Raw genomic sequence first — 12,044 nt, 5'->3', positions numbered from 1 at the left:
ACAGTTCATGTTTCAAAAAAAAAAAAAAAAAAAAAACTGAGGAGAAATATAAAGGGAGGAGAAGGGTGGATACACAATTCATTATAATATTAATATATACTATATAATACATACACCGTTGACACGCAAAGTATGTATTCAGCTACATCTAGATACATTACGTGTCAGATACATATACATCGCCCTTGACCGAGAGGCCCAAACTAGTTGGCTGTGAGACTTTTCAGCCTATTTTATATATTATGGGTAGGACGGTGTGTGTATTCTGTTGTCATTACATACCCCGGTCTCCTCCTCCCCCCCCCCCCCCATGTTAAAATAACAATATTACTTTAGGGAGATGGTAAATGATATTACATCTGTACTTACTCTCTCCCCCCTTTGGGGCGAGTGATATCTCGCACCCCCCCCCCCCCCCCCCCTAAACACCAGGCTCCTCCGCCCGTAAACAATCATCCTACCCCAACAACATGACAAATAGGAAGAACAAATCAATTACACGCAAGAGGCTAAAGACAGCACGGTGTTTGCACGATAACAGAGAGGTCTGGGAAGCCGCTGACGGCCATTTACTCACCGCAAACTAGTGAGCCCTCCTCCCCTGCTGGAGATTAAAAAGAGCCGGTCTGCTTCTCATAACATAGTGGGTGCAAAAAAAATACAAAACGGGGGGAAATATATATATGTACACACACCCTCCCAGAAATAAACAAAAAAATGGTATTGTATGTGTGGGCTGTGGAGGAAGCCTGTGCAGAGCGGCGCGGGCGGGCGGTGCTTCCCTGCTGTATTTCTCTCCTTCCTTTATGTCCTCCCCCACAACTTCATATGCATTCAAACTTCTTCGCGTCCCCTCCCGCGCCTGTTTTTTTTTTCCTTCCGCTCGGGCCGGTTAATCACGTTCTCCCGTTTCCATGGCCTGCCAGTGGCGGTTCTCTTTGTCGTTACAACGGGGTGTCTCGGGGATTGTATATATTTTTTTTTGTTTGTTTTTTTCAAAATATTTTCTCTCTTTCCTAGTCTCGCTGTGTCTCTCTTTGGCCGGCGGTGCGTTTTTCCTGCGTCATGAGCAGTAGCTTCAGCTGAGCACCTCCTCCTCCTCCTCCATCATCATCATCACTAGCAATCACCTCCTCTTCCTCCTCATGCCCGGACATACACACACGTACAGTGCACCCAGGCTGTGCCAACCCATCCGGGCAGGCGGTGTCCAAGTGCAATAACATTATATATGTGTGTATATATACACACACACACACACACACACACACACACACACACACACACACACACACACACACACACACACACACACACACACACACACACACACACACACACACACACACACACACACACACACACACACACACACACACACACACACACACACACACACACACACACACACACGTAGCCCCCTGGGGTAAGGAGTCTAAGTGTGGCTTTACCTGTTGGCTCGCAGAGATCCCAAACCTCCGCCATGGGGAGCCCGGGGTAATATAACAATACAACTTGATACAGCGCCTCCACCTGGGAGAGATCTCAACGTATTGGGAGTAGCCCCTCACTGGAACTACAATACTGATGTCCACACACAGTATATGATAAGAATAACCTTTTACTAAAGAACGTAAATAGACAATGAGAACTGATAATAACTACTGGTTACAGCTACCTCTTTGCCTCGCAGGGCCTTATCCCACCACCGTGTAACCCACACCGCGTCCACCGTACATGAGGGGCCCTCGGGCACCCAACCACCCTGGTGTCCACAAGAATAACAGCCCCACACTTGTATGTGGACAGCGCTGCCATATTGGTGTATGTACTCTGTTGGTGCACTTATGATATAGGTACCTGCAACACCCGGGCGCGCTCATGGGTAGCTTTGCAGGATCCGCTGATCCAGAGATGCTTATGTTTCTGTCGGGGTCCTCCGCGTGGGTGGTATCCCGCTGGAGTGTCACACTTACAGACAGTCTTGGTATCCTGCTAAGTGATCTGAGCCCAGACCACTCTTCACAGGCTCTGCAGCGATGTTTCTGTGTCCCTGCTTATAATCAGCTAAAGGGGCCATGTCCCTACCTAAGTGCCTGTCCCTGTAGCAGCCACAATCTTGGTATAGGAGTCGGGGCCTAGGGGAATGTCTGGCCTAGTGCAGGAGTCACAGACCCCTGCACATACCTCTTACCCCTAGCCTGTCCCAGTACCGACTGCCTAGTGTGGTGTCGGTGCGCAAAATGTATCCATCTGCAGGCAGGGGGATCCGATCACGCGATGTGCTGCTGTGCCTCACATGATCACATGATCATGAGTTGTAGTCCCTCTGGGAGCCCTTCCCTACACTGTCCGCTGAATGCACGATCTATTGCGCATGCATGCGCAACTCCAATATGGCTGCGCCCTACTCTGGGAGCCACCAGGAACCTCCGCGGCGCTCTGGCGATCCGATTGCCACTGCGGCTCACCTCCCCCCCTGCAGAGCCACCCGCATCTGTTCCTGCCTCCACTGCTGCAGGCACGAGCGCGCCGGGAGGTAAGGGGACAAGGGAGCACCAGGGGAACCCATGCCACTTTCTCCCCCAGGTGAAAATACCAACGTAACCGCTTGGGAACAGCGTAACACAATAATAGTTATACACAAGTTACACAATAAAAATGCATATTATATCATATATACAGACGCCATCCCGCCAACAATCGGCTAGTTTGTGCTTTCCCGGGACTCCCAAATTGCGGAGGAGCACGACGTCTCCAGGGCGAATTTCCCGGTGTTTGACCTTATGGTCATAGCGCCGTTTGTTGTTATCATTAAGTTTTTCAGCAGACTTTTCGGCTTGTTGATAAGCCTGTTGTAAGCTTTCTTGAATCTCTTCGCATATTGAAAATGATTGCAATTGTGTAGTCCATCCTTGGATACCTGTAGACGTACATCCACTGGTAGCTTGGCTTCTCACCCGAACATAAGGAAGTAGGGGGAGAAGCCTGTGGACTCATGGCGGGTGCAGTTATATGCATGTACCAAAGTCTCCCCATGCCAACTCCACTCTGTCTTCTGCGCCCCGGTTAACGTGCCCATCATGTCAAGTAACGTCCAATTAAACCGCTCTGGCAGAGTGTCGCCCTCTGGATGGTATGGGGTTGTCTGGGACTTAGTGATATCCGGAATTTTTAGCAACTCCCGATTTAAGCTTCTCTCAAAGTCCCGACCTTGATCAGAATGCAGGCGATTGGGTAGACCATAATGCATGAAATATTTCTCCCAGAAGATATTCGCCACCGTAATGGCCTTCTTTTTTTTAGTCAGGAAGGCTTGAGCGTATCGTGTATAATGGTCCGTGATGACCAACACGTTGCATATGTAGGACCATATGTTGCAGGTTCCTGGGGAGAACCAGTTGCTGTCTATCCGGGTGATTATGGTATCGCACAACCCTATTGAGTAGTCCGGTATGTATCTCAAACTTGTCAGCTTCTTACATAAGAATGGCGACCACGTCACTAGGGGCGCGCTTTAGAAGGGAAGGCCGTTTTTTCTGAACGGCCTGGCGGGTGATACAAGCTATGGGGTCCCGACTCTTATATTGGACCATATCTTTCCATGATATGATCTTATCTGGGGTGATGTGCATTCCACTGGGAAAACAGTAAGTGGCAGAAATGGCTTTGGAATGACACCCTAAAGATTCCGTGACTCTTAACTCTGAAAAGGCCACTTGGTCATTGATAATAACAGCCATACAGCACATAGCTCGCGTCCCTGGCCCCGGAATTTCTTCCCATCGATCGTCATCGGGAGTGGCACTTAGCCCTGGTCTTCGAGATAGGGCATCAGCTCCAATGTTCAGGGGCCCTGGTTTATACTTCAGGGTGAAGTTGTAATTTGAAAATGCTGCCAGCCATCAGTGCCCGGAAGCATCCAGCTTGGCTGATGTCAAGATGTAAGTGAGGGGATTATTGTCCGTCCTTACTTCAAAAGCGACTCCGTAGAGGTAATGATGGAGTTTATCCACGACTGCCCATTTGAGAGCCAGAAACTCTAACTTGTGCACGGGGTAGTTTTGTTCACTGGGAGTCAGACTACGGCTGACATAGGCCAAGGGCCGGAGTCCCTCTGGGTGTTTCTGATGTAGGACTTCGCCCAGTTCATCGAGACTGGCGACCACGTGCAAGACATAGGGCTGTTCAGGGTCAGCATAGGCAAGAATCGGCGCTTCTGTCAGGCTCCTCTTCAGGCCCAGGAATGCTCGTTCACATTCATGCGTCCACTTATCACCAAACGGCTGTCGGGCCGAGGTGGCTTTTCGCCCTGCATCTTCGGGATATATCTTCAGGAGGTTGTTGAGTGGCTTGGCCCTACAGGAGTACCCCTCGACAAAGCGATGGTAGTACCCACAAAAGCCGAGGAACGAGCGTATTTCCATGACGTTTTCTGGGCGAGGCCAGTTTACACCAGCTTCTACGTTGGCCAGATCCATGGCAATTCACTTGGCCGACACAATGTGTCCCACGTAGATCACCGAGGTGTGACTGAACCAGAACTTGTCGAGTGATAACTTCAGTCCTTCTTTTCCAAGGCGGTCCAGTACTTTTAGTAGCCGACCTTCATGCTCCTCCAACGTCTTACCAAAGACGATAATATCGTCTCGGTAAACTAAACACTCCCGAGGGTTCATGTCCCCTATAGTCTTTTCCATTAGGCGTTGGAATGTGGCTGGCACGCCACAGATACCTTGAGGCATACATGTAAATTTATAGAAGCCTAGGGGACAGATGAAGGCAGTCTTTTCTTGATCCTCCTTACTCATTGGTACCTGGTAGTACCCAGATCTTAAGTCCAGAAAGCTGAACCACTGACTCCCATTTAAGGCATTGAGAATCTCTTCTATGCGGGGAAGAGTGTACTGATCCGGAACTGTACAATTATTTAGTGTTCGATAGTCGACGCACAGTCTCACTGAACCATTCTTCTTCCTCACTACTACGATGCGTGAGACGTATGGGCTCCTTGATTCAGTCTTCCATCTTGTGTATTACACCCCTTACATCATCCACATCCAGAGGTGCGATGCAGGGACGTAATGCTTGCGCTGGCCACGAGCAAGACAGGACCCCATACTGAGGTGGGGAAGTATTAAACCACGCACCCACCGCACCGGAAACGTGCCTGGCAGTTCGATTGTCAACGTAGCCGGGACTGGGTTGGAGAGAGTGGGTTTGTCCAGATACTTGCCAAGGTCTTGGGTTGGAGAGATTAGAATGGTCAAAGTCCGTATAGCCGTGGTCTGGGTTGGAGAGATCAGAATAGTAGTAGTCCGTGTAGCCGTGGTCAGGGTTGGAGAAATCAGCAGAGTTGAGGGTAAGCCAGGGTCAGTATCCACAGGAGTTTCCAAGTTCAAGCCGGGTCGGTACACGAAGGGTTAACAGTAGAGAGAAGCACAAGACAGGGAGCAAGGCACAACAGACGTGGAGGCACAAGGCTACAACTAGTTATGCTCAGCAATGTAAGACAGGAACTGCAGGATATTTAAAGCACATAGGAACCAGTCACAAGAGGGAAGGAACGGAGGCACGGCCTCCGTTGGGCAAGGATTGGCTGCAGGAGACAAGTGGGCTGTAAGTACTTGCCACACAGCTGGGGAGCGGTGCACGATGTCACGTGTGCGCACTGCGCGCGAGAGAAGCGCGGCGCGTCCGAGGGGGTGTAGCTAAGCTCTTTGGCACTCTAGATGAGCTGCGCGCGCTCTGTAAGCAGAGCAGGGGGTTGTGCGCACACGCTAGTGCCAGAGTAGAGGAGTCCGAGACAACATGTAAGGAGGGAACACGTTGCAGAGGACGTGTTCCCCCCCCTTGAGGATCGGCCTCAGGACGATTCCCATAAGGCTTGTGCGGGAACCTGGTGTGGAACCGCCTTAACAAACTGGGAGCATGGATCTGATGAAGCAGTACCCAAGAGCATTCCTCCGGTCCGAAGCCTTTCCAGTGCACGAGAAATTGAACTCCTCCCCTGGAGTATCTGGAATCGATTATAGATTGAATTTCGAATTCTTCTTGACCCTGTACTATGACAGATGGAGGTTTAGGCGAGACATCAGGAAATTTAGAACTTTGAACCACCGGTTTTACCAATGAGACGTGGAAGACTGCCGGAATTCTCATGGATTGAGGCAGTTGCAAGCAGTATGCCACAGGATTGACCTGTTTGAGAACTGTGAAAGGGCCCAGGAATCTTGGGGCCAGTTTCAGTGTAGGTGTCTTCAGTCTTATGTGCTTAGATGAAAGCCACACTTTGTCTCCTGGCCTAAACTTGGGTGCCTCACAGCGATGGCGATCCGCCTGTGTCTTTTGTCTGAGTACTGCTTCCTGCAGGGTCTTTTGAATCTTCCTCCAAGAATCTTGGAGCGAGTTTACTCTGGAATCTGCTGCTGGAACCCCAGAAGGACTGGAGGAGATAGGAAGGCGGATTGGAGGAGATAGGAAGGCGAGCTGGATGGTATCCATAATTTATGAAAAATGGTGATTCTTGCATAGACTCATTTCTGAGTGAGTTATGGGCGAATTCTGCCCATGGAAGTAGCTCCACCCAAAGTTTTCCTGTGCGTCGGAAATAAAGCAACGCAGATATTGCTCTAAAGACTGATTCGTTCTCTCGGCTTGACCATTGGTTTTGGGATGATACCCGGAAGAAAAAAGAAGAGTTATCTCCAACCTTTGGGCAAAGGCACGCCAACATTTTGAGACGAACTGTGACTCCCGATTGGACACTATAGAGAGTGGAACTCAATGAATACGAAATATTTCCTTAATATAAACATCTGCTAGGGTGGAAGAATTAGGAAGACCCTTGAGGGGAATGAAATGGGCCTGCTTGGAAAATCTATCCACAATGACGAGAATCGTATTCATCCCACAAAAACATGAAGCTCAGCAATAAAGTCCATTGTGAGGTGGGTCCACGGTCGGTCCGGAATGGAGAGAGGATGGGGCAGACCAGACAGCTTATTGCGGGCGTACTTATTTCGAGCACAGGTGGAACATGAATTGATGAATTCTTTGATATCCTTAGACATATTAGGCCACCAAAATGTGCGTCTGATCAGATCGGAAGTTCTTTTAGTACCCGGGTGACCAGCCGACTTAGAGGAATGACCCCACTCAAGGATTTTCTACTCAAATTGAGGTGCAGCATACAAACAACCCTCCGGCACTTCCATACCCTCGGGGATGAGCGTCTACGTCTCCAATATCTTGTCTAGTACATCAAAAGAGTTCGCCGAGATGACATATTTGGAGGGAAGAATGGTCTCAGGAATGTCTTCAGATCTGTCTTCACTGACAAATTGACGGGATAGGGTGTCGGCTTTTAGATTCTTAGTACCAGGAATGTAGGAAATAATATAATTGAATCTGGAAAAGAACAATGCCCAGTGAACCTGACGGGAACCAAGTCGACGAGCACCCTCGATTTCAATGATCCGTGAGGATCGAAATTGGATCTTCGGTACCCTCCAGGAGATGTCTCCACTCTTGTAAAGCAAGTTTGATGGCCAAGAGTTCCCTGTTGCCAACATAGTTTTGTTCTGAGGAGGAGAATTTCTTTGAAAAATGTAGGATGAAGCTTATCCTGAGGGGACTGTCTTTGTGAGAGTACGGCTCCTGCTCCAATATCCGAGGCGTCTACTTGCAAAGTGAAAGGAAGTTTAGAGTCCGGATGGCTTAAGATGGGAGCAGAGTCGAATGCCTTCTTAAGAGTTTCAAAGGCCTGGCATGCTTCAGGAGACCAAGAAGAAGTGTCCGCATCTTTCTTCGTCAGGGCAGTGATGGGAGTCACTGTGTCGGAGAAATTACGGATACATTTACGATAATAATTGACGAAGCCATGAAACCGCTGAATCGCCTTGAGCGAAGTGGGTTGGGGCCAATATACAACTGCCTTGGGTTTATCAGGATCCATGGAGAAGCTTTTGTCAGAGATAATGTATCCCAAGAAATAAGTAGACGTTTGGTGGAAAATACACTTCTCCATCTTGGCATAGAGATGATTCTCACGTAGACACGAGAGGACTAACTTGGTGTGCTGAATATGCCCTGGAATAGATTTGGAAAAAATAAGAATATCATCGAGGTAGACAATTACAAACATGTTGAGAACATCTCGAAAAATATAATTCACGAATTCTTGAAAAACTGCTGAAGCGTTACAGAGCCCGAACGGTTAGACTAAATATTCGTAATTGACGTCTCTCGAATTGAAGGCCGTTTTCCATTCGTCCCCTTGTCGAATACATATAAGATTGTAAGCCCCATGAAGATCAAGTTTAGAAAAAAATGAAGACCCTTGTAGATGATCAAACAATTCTGAAATGAGTGGCAAGGGGTAACGATTCTTCAGGGTTATTTTGCTAAGACCCCTATAGTCTATGCATGGACGGAGCAAACCATCCTTCTTCTTAACAAAAAAGAACACAGCCCGGCTGGGGAGGATGAAGCTCTAATGAACCCTCTCTTTAAATTCTCCTGAATATACTCAGACATAGCCTTAGTCTCGGGAAGTTACAAAGGATAAGATCTACCTTTAGGGAGAATGGCACCGGGCAGAAGATCAATGGGGAAGTCATAAGGACGGTGAGGAGGAAGGATTCCAGAATTAACCTTATCAAAAACATTGATGAAATCTGCATATACTTCAGGAAGCGTGGGTTTGGCAGGAGTACTGGTCTCTACTCCAGCGATAAGTTGTACCGAGGATGCCGGAGCAACTTCCGAAGTAATTTCCCATTGTATAGGTCTCTTGTCTGTCCAGTCTATAAGTGGATTGTGTTGTTGGAGCCAATAAATGCCCAGAATTACCTGTACAGAAGGTGAATGGATAACATCCAGTGAGATCTGCTCCTTGTGACCGTCGGTAGTGGAAAGAGTAAGCGTAGGAGTTTCTAATGAAATGAAGGCTGGCTGCAGGGGATGTCCGTCGATCGCCTCTAAACCCACCTGTATTGATTTCTTGATCATAGGAATCTTGTGTTTGGTAGCGAAATCTTGATCCACAAAATTTCCCCCAGACCTGTAGTCGATGAAGGCAGAGGCAGGAACAAGGAAGCCAGGAACCTCAAAGAAGATAGACAGCATAACCCTGGTAGGCAGACCTCTCTTAATAGAAGGGGAAGAAGAAATGGTATCCAATGAGACCCCCTTTTACCTCCTTGGGTGTTGGCGTTTCCCGGCTTTGTGGGGCAATGAAGCACCAGATGACCCGACAGGCCGCAGTACAGGCATAATCCTCCAATTCTCCGACGTTGTTTCTCTGAAGGGGAGAGCTGGTGGCTTCCTAACTGCATTGGTTCCGGAGCCTCAAGAGCTGGGAAAGTGGGAGGAGATAGACTGGGGGTAAGAGCAGTTGGTGTGAAAGAACGTGAGTGATGGTGTTCCAGCCTCCTTTCTTGAAGGCGTTGGTTCACCCGATTACATACGGCAATAAGGTCCTCTAGCATCGTGGGTCTTTCCTGAGCGGCTAATTCATTCTTTAATGTCTCGGAGAGACCTTGCCAGCAAGCTGCAGATAACGCCTCATCGTTCCAGCCCGTCTCTGCCGTGATGGTCCGAAATTCCAGAGCGTATCTCGCAACCGACCTGTGACCCTGTGAAATGTGGAACAATGAAGAAGCAGCAGTAATCCTACGGCCAGGGGTATCAAAGACCTGCTTAAATTCCTTTTTGAATCGTGGGAAATCCTGGACAAGCTCCGGTCTCTGCTCCCAGATGGGGGTTGCCCATCCTATGCGTCTCCGGTTAATAAAGCAATAATAAACGCCACCTTAGATCTATCAGAAGAGAAGCAAGAAGTGGTTAACTCGAACTGTATGTCACATTGGTTGATGAAACCTCAGCATCTGTGGGGATCTCTTGCATAGCGAGTGGGAGTGGGGAGACGTAGCTTGAGAGAGAGAGGCTTCAGGGGAAGAGACTGACAGAGTAGCAGGCCTAACAATTCTGGATTGAGATTGGTTGAGAGAAACCGTTGCCAGACTTTGAGTCAGGGAAGCAATCTGGTTGTCTAAATATTGAAAATGCTCAGAGATATAGAAGACGGGGCTTGGCCCACCTCAGGTGATCCATGTTCGTTGGGCTGAGCATACTGTAACGCTTGCGCTGCCCACGAGCAAGACAAGACCCCGGTACTGAGTTGGGGAAGTATTGAACCACGCACCCACAGCAGCGGAAGCATGCCTGGCAGGCGGATTGTCAACATAGCTGGGTCTGGGTTGGAGAGAGGGGGTTAGTCCAGATACTTGCCATGGTCTTGGGTTGGAGAGATTAGAATGGTCAAAGCCCGTATAGCTGTGGTTGGAGAGGTCAGAATAGTAGTAGTCCGTGTAACTGTGGTCAGGGTTAGAGAAATCAGCAGAGTCGAGGGAAAGCCGGGGTCAGTATCCAAAGGAGTTTACAAGTACAAGCCGGGTCGGTACACGAAGGGTTAACTGTAGAGAGAAGCACAAGACAGGGAGCAAGGCACAACAGACGTGGAAGCACAAGGCTACAACTAGTTATGTATACAACAGACGACAGAGAAGCCCAATGCTACATCCAACATGGCAAAAATACACAGTAAAATACTTATATATTCTCTTGAAAAAGGGTCATTTAGTTTAACCCTTTGGCCAAAGCATTGTAAGCTTGCGAGCCACGACAAGGCAGACCCTGTTCGCAAGTCCTAACACTACCAGATAAAATACTAATATACTTGTATTAGGATTAAAATTCTCATTCACAAATAGGACTTGCGAACAGGTGTCTGCCTTGTCGTGGTTCGCAAGCTTACAATGCTTTGGCCAAAGGGTTAAACTAAATGACCCTTTTTCAAGAGAATATATAAGTATTTTACTGTTTATTTTTGTCATGTTGGATGTAGCATTGGGCTTCTCTGTCGTCTGTTGTATACATATGCCACGCTCTATAGCACTCCTTTTTGACACTTAAATACATATATATTTTGTGGGGGCTCAGGGGTTCCTAAAAAGAGCTTGCTGGGGTTTTGTACAACACAAGTTATGCTCAGAAACGTAAGACAGGAACTGCAGGCTATTTAAAGCACACAGGAACCAGTCACAAGAGGGGAGGAACGGAGGTGCGGCCTCCGCGGAGGCAAGGATTGGCTGCAGGAGACAAGTGGGCTGTATGTTCTTGCCACGGAGCTGGGGACCGGTGCACGACGTCATGTGTGCGTGCCATTCGCGAGAGAAGCGTGACTCGTCCGAGGGGGTGTAGCTAAGCTCCGTGGCACTCTAGAAGAGCTGCACATGCGTGCGCGCTCTGTAAGCAGAGCAGGGTTGCGCGCACGCGCTGGTGCCAGAGTAGAGGGCTGCGAGACAACAGGTAAGGAGGGGACATCGCAGAGGACGTGTTCCCGATTCTTTACAGGCGAGAACGGTCTTCGGAAGTGGGTAGGGTCACTCAGCCGGATGGTGTGCTGGACGCTGCGGCTGCAACCCACATCCATCTCACTCGTGGAGAACACAGCCTGTCGCTCGTTCAACTTGGCCGTCAGACGGTCTTTCCATTCGGCCGGTAACGTTGAATCTCCAAAGTTGAAATCCAGGTCAGCTGATTGCCCGGACACTGCAGCTGCGTTCACCTGAGGCATCGTTTCTACGGGGCTAACTGGATATATACGGCGCAATTTCTGTCCGCCATCGAGAGCCATAGTGAATGGAGAAATATTCTGAACATATACGTAAGTTCGGAAGGGTATCTTGGATGTCCATTTCCTCACTTCGGTTATTAACTTGTATCCCCTCTGAGCATGTTCGGCCAACGTGCTTTCCAATGAGAACAGGTGGTCATCTTCGGCTCTGCCGGTATAGCAACACCAGGCTGCCATGCGCTGCACTCCCACCTGGAGGGATTTCGTTCAGTCCGGCGCACCAATTATAAAGGACCCCGTGTTGATCTAGGGCCAAAATTTGACAGCACTCTTTTAACAAGAGGGGATGGAAGTTGAGGCTACTTAAAGGCAGCTCTCCCACTTCTTGTAGGAAGGATCGTTT

General features: G+C 48.8%; 1 protein-coding gene across 3 annotated transcripts in view; it reads right to left on the bottom strand.

The window, feature by feature from the left end:
- The window catches only part of USP9X (ubiquitin specific peptidase 9 X-linked), a 187,437-nt gene extending 186,280 nt beyond the window's left edge, over positions 1 to 1,157 (bottom strand). For 2 of the 3 annotated variants that reach the window (XM_075589698.1, XM_075589696.1), the window contains exon 1: positions 578 to 1,157. The gene's annotated coding sequence lies outside the window, so the exon portion shown is untranslated. The remainder of the gene's footprint in view (positions 1 to 577) is intronic. The other variant, XM_075589700.1, reaches the window with a different exon arrangement.
- Positions 1,158 to 12,044: the final 10,887 nt, after the last annotated feature.

Source organism: Ascaphus truei, chromosome 3 (genome assembly GCF_040206685.1).
Source record: "Ascaphus truei isolate aAscTru1 chromosome 3, aAscTru1.hap1, whole genome shotgun sequence".
Lineage (NCBI taxonomy): Eukaryota > Metazoa > Chordata > Amphibia > Anura > Ascaphidae > Ascaphus > Ascaphus truei.
This window is presented reverse-complemented; position numbering and strand designations above follow the sequence as displayed.